General features: G+C 48.6%; 1 protein-coding gene across 6 annotated transcripts in view; it reads right to left on the reverse strand.

Annotated features, from left to right (window-relative positions):
* jade1 (jade family PHD finger 1) overlaps nt 1-15103 on the reverse strand; it is a 111945-nt gene that overhangs the window by 78819 nt on the left and 18023 nt on the right. The window lies entirely within an intron of this gene.

The following is a 15103-nucleotide window of genomic DNA, read 5'->3' on the forward strand; positions in this document are numbered from 1 at the left end:
TGACTAGAGAACAGAGATAGTTAGATATGACTAGAGAACAGAGATGGTGAGATATGACTAGAGAGCAGAGATGGTGAGATATGACTAGAGAACAGAGATGGTGAGATATGACTAGAGAACAGAGATGGTTAGATATGACTAGAGAGCAGAGATTGTTAGATATGACTAGAGAACAGAGATGGTGAGATATGACTAGAGAACAGAGATGGTTAGATATGACTAGAGAACAGAGATGGTGAGATGTGACTAGAGAACAGAGATGGTGAGATGTGACTAGAGAACAGAGATGGTGAGATGTGACTAGAGAACAGAGATATGACTAGAGAACAGAGAACAGAGATATGACTAGAGAACAGAGATGGTGAGATATGACTAGAGAACAGAGATGGTTAGATATGACTAGAGAACAGAGATGGTGAGATATGACTAGAGAACAGAGATGGTGAGATATGACTAGAGAACAGAGATGGTGAGATGTGACTAGAGAACAGAGATGGTGAGATATGACTAGAGAACAGAGATATGACTAGAGAACAGAGAACAGAGATATGACTAGAGAACAGAGATGGTGAGATATGACTAGAGAACAGAGATGGTTAGATATGACTAGAGAACAGAGATGGTGAGATATGACTAGAGAACAGAGATGGTGAGATATGACTAGAGAACAGAGATGGTGAGATATGACAAGAGAACAGAGATATGACTAGAGAACAGAGATGGTTAGATATGACTAGAGAACAGAGATGGTTAGATATGACTAGAGAACAGAGATAGTTAGATATGACTAGAGAACAGAGATAGTTAGATATGACTAGAGAACAGAGATAGTTAGATATGACTAGAGAACAGAGATGGTGAGATATGACTAGAGAGCAGAGATGGTGAGATATGACTAGAGAACAGAGATGGTGAGATATGACTAGAGAGCAGAGATGGTGAGATATGACTAGAGAGCAGAGATGGTGAGATATGACTAGAGAACAGAGATATGACTAGAGAACAGAGATGGTGAGATATGACTAGAGAACAGAGATGGTTAGATATGACTAGAGAACAGAGATGGTGAGATGTGACTAGAGAACAGAGATGGTGAGATGTGACTAGAGAACAGAGATGGTGAGATATGACTAGAGAACAGAGATATGACTAGAGAACAGAGATGGTGAGATATGACTAGAGAACAGAGATGGTTAGATATGACTAGAGAACAGAGATGGTGAGATGTGACTAGAGAACAGAGATGGTGAGATATGACTAGAGAACAGAGATGGTTAGATATGACTAGAGAACAGAGATGGTGAGATGTGACTAGAGAACAGAGATGGTGAGATGTGACTAGAGAACAGAGATGGTGAGATATGACTAGAGAACAGAGATATGACTAGAGAACAGAGATGGTGAGATATGACTAGAGAACAGAGATATGACTAGAGAACAGAGATATGACTAGAGAACAGAGATGGTGAGATATGACTAGAGAACAGAGATAGTTAGATATGACTAGAGACCAGAGATTGTTAGATATGACTAGAGAACAGAGATGGTGAGATATGACTAGAGAACAGAGATGGTTAGATATGACTAGAGAACAGAGATGGTGAGATGTGACTAGAGAACAGAGATGGTGAGATATGACTAGAGAACAGAGATGGTTAGATATGACTAGAGAACAGAGATGGTGAGATGTGACTAGAGAACAGAGATGGTGAGATGTGACTAGAGAACAGAGATGGTGAGATATGACTAGAGAACAGAGATATGACTAGAGAACAGAGATGGTGAGATATGACTAGAGAACAGAGATATGACTAGAGAACAGAGATATGACTAGAGAACAGAGATGGTGAGATATGACTAGAGAACAGAGATAGTTAGATATGACTAGAGACCAGAGATTGTTAGATATGACTAGAGAACAGAGATGGTGAGATATGACTAGAGAACAGAGATGGTTAGATATGACTAGAGAACAGAGATGGTGAGATATGACTAGAGAACAGAGATTGTTAGATATGACTAGAGAACAGAGATGGTGAGATATGACTAGAGAACAGAGATGGTTAGATATGACTAGAGAACAGAGATGGTGAGATGTGACTAGAGAACAGAGATGGTGAGATGTGACTAGAGAACAGAGATGGTGAGATATGACTAGAGAACAGAGATATGACTAGAGAACAGAGATGGTGAGATATGACTAGAGAACAGAGATATGACTAGAGAACAGAGATATGACTAGAGAACAGAGATAGTTAGATATGACTAGAGAACAGAGATGGTTAGATATGACTAGAGAACAGAGATGGTGAGATATGACTAGAGAACAGAGATGGTGAGATATGACTAGAGAACAGAGATGGTTAGATATGACTAGAGAGCAGAGATGGTTAGATATGACTAGAGAACAGAGATATGACTAGAGAACAGAGATATGACTAGAGAACAGAGATATGACTAGAGAACAGAGATATGACTAGAGAACAGAGATATGACTAGAAAACAGAGATGGTTAGATATGACTAGAGAACAGAGATGGTTAGATATGACTAGAGAACAGAGATTGTTAGATATGACTAGAGAACAGAGATGGTGAGATATGACTAGAGAACAGAGATGGTTAGATATGACTAGAGAACAGAGATGGTGAGATGTGACTAGAGAACAGAGATGGTGAGATGTGACTAGAGAACAGAGATGGTGAGATATGACTAGAGAACAGAGATATGACTAGAGAACAGAGATGGTGAGATATGACTAGAGAACAGAGATATGACTAGAGAACAGAGATGGTGAGATATGACTAGAGAACAGAGATGGTTAGATATGACTAGAGAACAGAGATGGTGAGATATGACTAGAGAACAGAGATGGTGAGATATGACTAGAGAACAGAGATGGTGAGATATGACTAGAGAACAGAGATTGTTAGATATGACTAGAGAACAGAGATATGACTAGAGAACAGAGATATGACTAGAGAACAGAGATTGTTAGATATGACTAGAGAACAGAGATATGACTAGAGAACAGAGATATGACTAGAGAACAGAGATGGTGAGATATGACTAGAGAACAGAGATGGTTAGATATGACTAGAGAACAGAGATGGTGAGATATGACTAGAGAACAGAGATGGTCAGATATGACTAGAGAACAGAGATATGACTAGAGAACAGAGATATGACTAGAGAACAGAGATGGTGAGATATGACTAGAGAACAGAGATGGTTAGATATGACTAGAGAACAGAGATGGTGAGATATGACTAGAGAACAGAGATGGTCAGATATGACTAGAGAGCAGAGATGGTTAGATATGACTAGAGAACAGAGATATGACTAGAGAACAGAGAACAGAGATATGACTAGAGAACAGAGATGGTGAGATATGACTAGAGAACAGAGATGGTTAGATATGACTAGAGAGCAGAGATGGTTAGATATGACTAGAGAACAGAGATATGACTAGAGAACAGAGATGGTGAGATATGACTAGAGAACAGAGATGGTGAGATGTGACTAGAGAACAGAGATGGTGAGATATGACTAGAGAACAGAGATATGACTAGAGAACAGAGAACAGAGATATGACTAGAGAACAGAGATGGTGAGATATGACTAGAGAACAGAGATGGTTAGATATGACTAGAGAACAGAGATGGTGAGATATGACTAGAGAACAGAGATGGTGAGATATGACTAGAGAACAGAGATGGTGAGATATGACAAGAGAACGGAGATATGACTAGAGAACAGAGATGGTTAGATATGACTAGAAGGAACTACAACCACTACTGTTAGCTGTGTAACCTGGTCAGAACTACAACCACTACTGTTAGCTGTGTAACCTGGTCAGAACTACAACCACTACTGTTAGCTGTGTAACCTGGTCAGGCCCCAGAACTACAACCACTACTGTTAGCTGTGTAACCTGGTCAGAACTACAACCACTACTGTTAGCTGTGTAACCTGGTCAGAACTACAACCACTACTGTTAGCTGTGTAACCTGGTCAGAACTACAACCACTACTGTTAGCTGTGTAACCTGGTCAGGTCCCAGAACTACAACCACTACTGTTAGCTGTGTAACCTGGTCAGAACTACAACCACTACTGTTAGCTGTGTAACCTGGTCAGGCCCCAGAACTACAACCAATACTGTTAGCTGTGTAACCTGGTCAGGCCCCAGAACTACAACCACTACTGTTAGCTGTGTAACCTGGTCAGGCCCCAGAACTACAACCACTACTGTTAGCTGTGTAACCTGGTCAGGCCCCAGAACTACAACCACTACTGTTAGCTGTGTAACCTGGTCAGGCCCCAGAACTACAACCACTACTGTTAGCTGTGTAACCTGGTCAGGCCCCAGAACTACAACCACTACTGTTAGCTGTGTAACCTGGTCAGGTCCCAGAACTACAACCACTACTGTTAGCTGTGTAACCTGGTCAGGCCCCAGAACTACAACCACTACTGTTAGCTGTGTAACCTGGTCAGGCCCCAGAACTGCAACCACTACTGTTAGCTGTGTAACCTGGTCAGAACTACAACCACTACTGTTAGCTGTGTAACCTGGTCAGGTCCCAGAGCTACAACCACTACTGTTAGCTGTGTAACCTGGTCAGAACTACAACCACTACTGTTAGCTGTGTAACCTGGTCAGGCCCCAGAACTACAACCACTACTGTTAGCTGTGTAACCTGGTCAGGTCCCAACCACTACTGTTAGCTGTGTAACGTGGTCAGGCCCCAGAACTACAACCACTACTGTTAGCTGTGTAACCTGGTCAGAACTACAACCACTACTGTTAGCTGTGTAACCTGGTCAGGTCCCAGAACTACAACCACTACTGTTAGCTGTGTAACCTGGTCAGGCCCCAGAACTACAACCACTACTGTTAGCTGTGTAACCTGGTCAGAACTACAACCACTACTGTTAGCTGTGTAACCTGGTCAGGTCCCAGAACTACAACCACTACTGTTAGCTGTGTAACCTGGTCAGGCCCCAGAACTACAACCACTACTGTTAGCTGTGTAACCTGGTCAGAACTACAACCACTACTGTTAGCTGTTTAACCTGGTCAGGCCCCAGAACTACAACCACTACTGTTAGCTGTGTAACCTGGTCAGGCCCCAGAACTACAACCACTACTGTTAGCTGTGTAACCTGGTCAGGCCCCAGAACTACAACCACTACTGTTAGCTGTGTAACCTGGTCAGGCCCCAGAACTACAACCACTACTGTTAGCTGTGTAACCTGGTCAGGCCCCAGAACTACAACCACTACTGTTAGCTGTGTAACCTGGTCAGGTCCCAGAACTACAACCACTACTGTTAGCTGTGTAACCTGGTCAGGCCCCAGAACTACAACCACTACTGTTAGCTGTGTAACCTGGTCAGGCCCCAGAACTGCAACCACTACTGTTAGCTGTGTAACCTGGTCAGAACTACAACCACTACTGTTAGCTGTGTAACCTGGTCAGGTCCCAGAGCTACAACCACTACTGTTAGCTGTGTAACCTGGTCAGAACTACAACCACTACTGTTAGCTGTGTAACCTGGTCAGGCCCCAGAACTACAACCACTACTGTTAGCTGTGTAACCTGGTCAGGTCCCAACCACTACTGTTAGCTGTGTAACGTGGTCAGGTCCCAGAACTACAACCACTACTGTTAGCTGTGTAACCTGGTCAGGTCCCAGAACTACAACCACTACTGTTAGCTGTGTAACCTGGTCAGGTCCCAGAACTACAACCACTACTGTTAGCTGTGTAACCTGGTCAGGCCCCAGAACTACAACCACTACTGTTAGCTGTGTAACCTGGTCAGAACTACAACCACTACTGTTAGCTGTGTAACCTGGTCAGGCCCCAGAACTACAACCACTACTGTTAGCTGTGTAACCTGGTCAGGCCCCAGAACTACAACCACTACTGTTAGCTGTGTAACCTGGTCAGGTCCCAGAACTACAACCACTACTGTTAGCTGTGTAACCTGGTCAGGCCCCAGAACTACAACCACTACTGTTAGCTGTCTAACCTGGTCAGGCCCCAGAACTACAACCACTACTGTTAGCTGTGTAACCTGGTCAGGTCCCAGAACTACAACCACTACTGGCTACTATTTATCCTCTTCCTGTTAGGACACGCTCATGTCCTGTAACCTCAAAGACTTGGAATCAACCTTGTCCACATAGTTTCAGTGGGTAAAAGAGGGAAATGTTAGAGCTGTACATATCCACGACTAGAGTAGCTGACTGTAGTAATACAGGAACCTGGTTACACTACTATGTGCTTGTGTTGTAAAAAAAACACTGACAAGCTAATTGTCCTCAGCTATTCAAACAAAACAGAGGCATGCCACTCATAGTCTAGTTATACCAAGAGCCTTAGGAAACCCCTTAAAACACAATAAAACAATACTAAATAAACCAGGGCAATTTATCTGCAGGTTGTTGTGGAAATAATCAGAATTAGTTGGTAACATAGGTAAGATGTTTTATATTCATCATATGTTTGTAAGTTACTTCTCATCAGAATGGTATGTTTGTATAATACTGTGGCGAGGTTGCAGTTATCTGTTCTCTGTCAAGACTAAGTTACATGGGCCGCAGAGAGGGGAGAGGTCAAGGTGTTGCAGTTATCTGTTCTCTGTCAAGACTAAGTTACATGGGCCGCAGAGAGGGGAGAGGTCAAAGTGTCATCATGTGTAAACATATCTTTTGCTCCACTGTGTCTGTGTGGAGTCACTCCCTACTTTCCCCAGCGGGGAGAGGAGGGTGGCAGTGTCTGGAATCATTCTATGCTCCCTCTAATGTTGTCCCTATCTTAACCTATAGCAATCATTCTCCTCTCCGTGAGTTTGTCCAGGATTGGTTGTATTTAGAATTGGTTGTATCTAAATGACAATTTGATATATGCCTGTTGATATGGAGGATTGGTTTATGGTTCTAGGATTTGAGTAAGGAGACAAAGCTGAACGATTTATTATGTCTATGCTGTGTGACTATGTGTGTTCTTTGCTATTAAAGGATCGCAGTTGCAATGTGTAAGGGGGCTCTCAGAGAATTCACTGAGAGACACAGGATTGATTTCTCTGAGAGTCACAGGGTTGTGATAGAACTCATATAATTAAAGATGGACTTTATGATAACTCTGACTTGTGTTGTGGTTTGTTCCCATGATTTGGTAAATAGAGGACATTTCCAGGACAAGGTGAAGGTGTTTATGTTGGCCATAATGGATACAGAATAAAAATGGATTTACACCACAATTCAGAAAAGAATGCCTCATCTACAAAATTCATATTTACATGCGATTTGTCATCCATCAAATGGTAGTGTGGCAGCCATATTGGATTTTGGACCCCAAAGATAAACCTGTGGTGGCCCCCTGACTAAATTGCAAGAGTAGTAGCTGAAGATACAAAACTCTTTAAGGAACCTTGGACCCCAAAATGTCATTTTGATGTCTGAGGCCACTTGTTTTCCTTAGTGACGATTACAATAGCCACAGCATAGAAAAAAACATGTTTACTGTGTGTATTCTTGTCAGACAGGACCATAAACCACTGAACGAGAGAACATTTGACTTGGAAAGTTGTCTATTAATCAGCTAACACAAAGTAAAGCTTATATTCATTATAAATATTCATAGTTGATATATTCCCCTGTTGTATCTGTTTCCAGGTCTATGTTTCCTAGATGCATTAAAGATATTATAATGCTGTTTGTTTGTTGTATGTAGTGCAGACAACTGACAACTTCTATTCCACATTTTAGCAATATCACAGCATGTAATATTGGGTTACATGAGTTTGTGGCCCCTCCTCCTTCCTGCCAGGCATATTCTGCACTTTTTCAGTTAAAGGGGTGTCTCACAATATTGATCAATTTAATCTCTTTTACAGTAAAACACTTTTACACAACCATCAAATGGGAGACATTAGGGATGTGTTTTGTTCTACCTCTGGTAGGAGTATCTCTAATGTAGGGCCTTGCCACTGGACTACAAGTAAGGAAATGTCTGATGTCTTTTCTCTGTCATCTTTAAGGTAACTCCACTTCCTGGTCCCAACATTCTCAACCCAGGAGAGCCAATTGGAAGAAGCCCTCAGAAGTAAGTCACCCCACCCTTAACACTTAACACCTAACCCCTAATGTAGGGCCTTGCCACTGGACTACTACATGTCCTACTGGGCTACATGTCCTACTGGGCTACATGTCCTACTGGGCTACATGTCCTACTGGGCTACATGTCCACCTGGGCTACATGTCCACCTGGGCTACATGTCCTACCGGGCTACGTGTCCTACCGGGCTACATGTCCTACCGGGCTACATGTCCTACCGGGCTACATGTCCTACCGGGCTACAGGCTGAGGGATGGTGTTTAGGCTACATGTCCTACTGGGCTACATGTCCACCTGGGCTACATGTCCACCTGGGCTACATGTCCTACCGGGCTACGTGTCCTACCGGGCTACATGTCCTACCGGGCTACATGTCCTACCGGGCTACATGTCCTACCGGGCTACATGTCCTACCGGGCTACAGGCTGAGGGATGGTGTTTAGGCTACGTGTCCTACCGGGCTACATGTCCTACCGGGCTACATGTCCTACCGGGCTACATGTCCTACTGGGCTACAGGCTGAGGGATGGTGTGAGGGCTACATGTCCTACTGGGCTACATGTCCTACCGGGCTACAGGCTGAGGGATGGTGTGAGGGCTACATGTCCTACTGGGCTACATGTCCTACTGGGTTACAGGATGGGGGATGGTGTGAGGGCTACATGTCCTACCGGGCTACAGGCTGAGGGATGGTGTTTAGGCTACATGTCCTACTGGGCTACATGTCCTACTGGGCTACATGTCCTACCGGGCTACAGGCTGAGGGATGGTGTTTAGGCTACATGTCCTACTGGGCTACAGACTGAGGGATGGTGTTTAGGCTACATGTCCTACCGGGCTACAGGCTGAGGGATGGTGTTTAGGCTACATGTCCTACCGGGCTACAGGCTGAGGGATGGTGTGAGGGCTACATGTCCTACCGGGCTACAGGCTGAGGGATGGTGTGAGGGCTACATGTCCTACTGGGCTACATGTCCTACTGGGCTACAGGCTGAGGGTTGGTGTGAGGGCTACATGTCCTACTGGGCTACATGTCCTACCGGGCTACAGGCTGAGGGATGGTGTGAGTGCTACATGTCCTACTGGGCTACATGTCCTACTGGGCTACATGTCCTACTGGGCTACAGGCTGGGGGATGGTGTGAGGGCTACATGTCCTACTGGGCTACATGTCCTACCGGGCTACATGTCCTACCGGGCTACATGTCCTACCGGGCTACAGGCTGAGGGATGGTGTTTAGGCTACATGTCCTACTGGGCTACATGTCCTACTGGGCTACAGGCTGAGGGATGGTGTTTAGGCTACATGTCCTACCGGGCTACAGGCTGAGGGATGGTGTTTAGGCTACATGTCCTACCGGGCTACAGGCTGAGGGATGGTGTGAGGGCTACATGTCCTACTGGGCTACATGTCCTACCGGGCTACAGGCTGAGGGATGGTGTGAGGGCTACATGTCCTACATGTCCTACTGGGCTACATGTCCTACTGGGCTACAGGCTGAGGGATGGTGTGAGGGCTACATGTCCTACTGGGCTACATGTCCTACCGGGATACAGGCTGAGGGATGGTGTGAGGGCTACATGTCCTACTGGGCTACACGTCCTACTGGGCTACAGGCTGGGGGATGGTGTGAGGGCTACATGTCCTACTGGGCTACATGTCCTACCGGGCTACAGGCTGAGGGATGGTGTTTAGGCTACATGTCCTACTGGGCTACATGTCCTACTGGGCTACATGTCCTACCGGGCTACAGGCTGAGGGATGGTGTTTAGGCTACATGTCCTACTGGGCTACAGGCTGAGGGATGGTGTTTAGGCTACATGTCCTACCGGGCTACAGGCTGAGGGATGGTGTTTAGGCTACATGTCCTACCGGGCTACAGGCTGAGGGATGGTGTTTAGGCTACATGTCCTACCGGGCTACAGGCTGAGGGATGGTGTTTAGGCTACATGTCCTACCGGGCTACAGGCTGAGGGATGGTGTTTAGGCTACATGTCCTACTGGGCTACAGGCTGAGGGATGGTGTTTAGGCTACATGTCCTACTGGGCTACATGTCCTACTGGGCTACAGGCTGGGGGATGGTGTGAGGGCTACATGTCCTACCGGGCTACAGGCTGAGGGATGGTGTTTAGGCTACATGTCCTACCGGGCTACAGGCTGAGGGATGGTGTTTAGGCTACATGTCCTACCGGGCTACAGGCTGAGGGATGGTGTGAGGGCTACATGTCCTACCGGGCTACAGGCTGAGGGATGGTGTGAGGGCTACATGTCCTACCGGGCTACAGGCTGAGGGATGGTGTGAGGGCTACATGTCCTACATGTCCTACTGGGCTACATGTCCTAGGCTGGATGGTGTGAGGGCTACATGTCCTACTGGGCTACAGGCTGAGGGATGGTGTGAGGGCTACATGTCCTACTGGGCTACATGTCCTACTGGGCTACATGTCCTACTGGGCTACAGGCTGGGGGATGGTGTGAGGGCTACATGTCCTACTGGGCTACATGTCCTACCGGGCTACATGTCCTACCGGGCTACATGTCCTACCGGGCTACAGGCTGAGGGATGGTGTTTAGGCTACATGTCCTACTGGGCTACATGTCCTACTGGGCTACAGGCTGAGGGATGGTGTTTAGGCTACATGTCCTACCGGGCTACAGGCTGAGGGATGGTGTTTAGGCTACATGTCCTACCGGGCTACAGGCTGAGGGATGGTGTGAGGGCTACATGTCCTACTGGGCTACATGTCCTACCGGGCTACAGGCTGAGGGATGGTGTGAGGGCTACATGTCCTACTGGGCTACAGGCTGAGGGATGGTGTGAGGGCTACATGTCCTACTGGGCTACATGTCCTACCGGGCTACAGGCTGAGGGATGGTGTGAGGGCTACATGTCCTACTGGGCTACATGTCCTACTGGGCTACATGTCCTACTGGGCTACAGGCTGGGGGATGGTGTGAGGGCTACATGTCCTACTGGGCAACATGTCCTACTGGGCTACATGTCCTACCGGGCTACAGGCTGAGGGATGGTGTTTAGGCTACATGTCCTACTGGGCTACAGGCTGAGGGATGGTGTTTAGGCTACATGTCCTACCGGGCTACAGGCTGAGGGATGGTGTTTAGGCTACATGTCCTACCGGGCTACAGGCTGAGGGATGGTGTTTAGGCTACATGTCCTACCGGGCTACAGGCTGAGGGATGGTGTTTAGGCTACATGTCCTACCGGGCTACAGGCTGAGGGATGGTGTTTAGGCTACATGTCCTACCGGGCTACAGGCTGAGGGATGGTGTTTAGGCTACATGTCCTACCGGGCTACAGGCTGAGGGATGGGGTTTAGGCTACATGTCCTACCGGGCTACAGGCTGAGGGATGGTGTTTAGGCTACATGTCCTACTGGGCTACATGTCCTACTGGGCTACATGTCCTACTGGGCTACAGGCTGGGGGATGGTGTGAGGGCTACATGTCCTACCGGGCTACAGGCTGAGGGATGGGGTTTAGGCTACATGTCCTACTGGGCTACAGGCTGAGGGATGGGGTTTAGGCTACATGTCCTACTGGGCTACAGGCTGAGGGATGGTGTTTAGGCTACATGTCCTACTGGGCTACAGGCTGAGGGATGGTGTTTAGGCTACATGTCCTACTGGGCTACATGTCCTACCGGGCTACAGGCTGAGGGATGGTGTTTAGGCTACATGTCCTACCGGGCTACAGGCTGAGGGATGGTGTTTAGGCTACATGTCCTACCGGGCTACAGGCTGAGGGATGGTGTTTAGGCTACATGTCCTACTGGGCTACACCGGGGCTACAGGCTGAGGGATGGTGTTTAGGCTACATGTCCTACCGGGCTACAGGCTGAGGGATGGTGTTTAGGCTACATGTCCTACTGGGCTACAGGCTGAGGGATGGGGTTTAGGCTACATGTCCTACCGGGCTACAGGCTGAGGGATGGTGTTTAGGCTACATGTCCTACTGGGCTACAGGCTGAGGGATGGTGTTTAGGCTACATGTCCTACCGGGCTACAGGCTGAGGGATGGTGTTTAGGCTACATGTCCTACTGGGCTACATGTCCTACTGGGCTACAGGCTGGGGGATGGTGTTTAGGCTACATGTCCTACCGGGCTACAGGCTGAGGGATGGGGTTTAGGCTACATGTCCTACCGGGCTACAGGCTGAGGGATGGTGTTTAGGCTACATGTCCTACCGGGCTACAGGCTGAGGGATGGTGTTTAGGCTACATGTCCTACCGGGCTACAGGCTGAGGGATGGTGTTTAGGCTACATGTCCTACCGGGCTACAGGCTGAGGGATGGTGTTTAGGCTACATGTCCTACCGGGCTACAGGCTGAGGGATGGTGTTTAGGCTACATGTCCTACTGGGCTACAGGCTGAGGGATGGTGTTTAGGCTACATGTCCTACCGGGCTACAGGCTGAGGGATGGTGTTTAGGCTACATGTCCTACTGGGCTACATGTCCTACTGGGCTACATGTCCTACTGGGCTACATGTCCTACTGGGCTACAGGCTGGGGGATGGTGTGAGGGCTACATGTCCTACCGGGCTACAGGCTGGGGGATGGTGTGAGGGCTACATGTCCTACTGGGCTACATGTCCTACCGGGCTACAGGCTGAGGGATGGTGTTTAGGCTACATGTCCTACTGGGCTACAGGCTGAGGGATGGTGTTTAGGTTACATGTCCTACAGGCTACATGTCCTACCGGTCTACAGGCTACATGTCCTACCGGTCTACAGGCTACATGTCCTACCGGTCTACATGTTCTACATGTCCTACTGGGCTACAGGCTACATGTCCTACCGGGCTACAGGCTACATGTCCTACAGGCTACATGTCCTACCGGGCTACATGTTCTACATGTCCTACTGGGCTACATGTCCTACCGGGCTACATGTCCTACCAGGCTACACATCCTACCGGGCTACACGTCCTACCGGGCTACACGTCCTACCGGGCTACAGGCTGAGGGATGGTGTTTAGGCTACATGTCCTACTGGGCTACAGGCTGAGGGATGGTGTTTAGGCTACATGTCCTACCGGGCTACAGGCTGAGGGATGGTGTTTAGGCTACATGTCCTACTGGGCTACATGTCCTACTGGGCTACATGTCCTACTGGGCTACAGGCTGGGGGATGGTGTGAGGGCTACATGTCCTATCGGGCTACAGGCTGAGGGATGGGGTTTAGGCTACATGTCCTACTGGGCTACAGGCTGAGGGATGGGGTTTAGGCTACATGTCCTACTGGGCTACTGGCTGAGGGATGGTGTTTAGGCTACATGTCCTACTGGGCTACAGGCTGAGGGATGGTGTTTAGGCTACATGTCCTACTGGGCTACAGGCTGAGGGATGGTGTTTAGGCTACATGTCCTACTGGGCTACAGGCTGAGGGATGGTGTTTAGGCTACATGTCCTACTGGGCTACATGTCCTACCGGGCTACAGGCTGAGGGATGGTGTTTAGGCTACATGTCCTACCGGGCTACAGGCTGAGGGATGGTATTTAGGCTACATGTCCTACCGGGCTACAGGCTGAGGGATGGTGTTTAGGCTACATGTCCTACCGGGCTACAGGCTGAGGGATGGTGTTTAGGCTACATGTCCTACCGGGCTACAGGCTGAGGGATGGTGTTTAGGCTACATGTCCTACTGGGCTACAGGCTGAGGGATGGGGTTTAGGCTACATGTCCTACCGGGCTACAGGCTGAGGGATGGTGTTTAGGCTACATGTCCTACTGGGCTACAGGCTGAGGGATGGTGTTTAGGCTACATGTCCTACCGGGCTACAGGCTGAGGGATGGTGTTTAGGCTACATGTCCTACTGGGCTACATGTCCTACTGGGCTACATGTCCTACTGGGCTACAGGCTGGGGGATGGTGTTTAGGCTACATGTCCTACCGGGCTACAGGCTGAGGGATGGTGTTTAGGCTACATGTCCTACCGGGCTACAGGCTGAGGGATGGTGTTTAGGCTACATGTCCTACCGGGCTACAGGCTGAGGGATGGTGTTTAGGCTACATGTCCTACCGGGCTACAGGCTGAGGGATGGTGTTTAGGCTACATGTCCTACCGGGCTACAGGCTGAGGGATGGTGTTTAGGCTACATGTCCTACCGGGCTACAGGCTGAGGGATGGTGTTTAGGCTACATGTCCTACTGGGCTACAGGCTGAGGGATGGTGTTTAGGCTACATGTCCTACCGGGCTACAGGCTGAGGGATGGTGTTTAGGCTACATGTCCTACTGGGCTACATGTCCTACTGGGCTACAGGCTGGGGGATGGTGTGAGGGCTACATGTCCTACTGGGCTACATGTCCTACTGGGCTACATGTCCTACTGGGCTACAGGCTGGGGGATGGTGTGAGGGCTACATGTCCTACCGGGCTACAGGCTGGGGGATGGTGTGAGGGCTACATGTCCTACTGGGCTACATGTCCTACCGGGCTACAGGCTGAGGGATGGTGTTTAGGCTACATGTCCTACTGGGCTACATGTCCTACTGGGCTACATGTCCTACTGGGCTACAGGCTGAGGGATGGTGTTTAGGCTACATGTCCTACTGGGCTACATGTCCTACTGGGCTACATGTCCTACCGGTCTACAGGCTACATGTCCTACCGGTCTACAGGCTACATGTCCTACCGGTCTACATGTTCTACATGTCCTACTGGGCTACAGGCTACATGTCCTACCGGGCTACAGGCTACATGTCCTACCGGGCTACAGGCTACATGTCCTACCGGGCTACATGTTCTACATGTCCTACCGGGCTACATGTCCTACCGGGCTACACGTCCTACCGGGCTACACGTCCTACCGGGCTACACGTCCTACCGGGCTACACGTCCTACAGGCTACATGTCCTACCGGGCTACAGGCTACACGTCCTACTGGGCTACATGTCCTACCGGGCTACACGTCCTACCGGGCTACAGGCTACACGTCCTACCAGGCTACACG

The sequence above is a fragment of the Oncorhynchus nerka genome, linkage group LG18 (assembly GCF_034236695.1).
Source record: "Oncorhynchus nerka isolate Pitt River linkage group LG18, Oner_Uvic_2.0, whole genome shotgun sequence".
NCBI lineage: Eukaryota > Metazoa > Chordata > Actinopteri > Salmoniformes > Salmonidae > Oncorhynchus > Oncorhynchus nerka.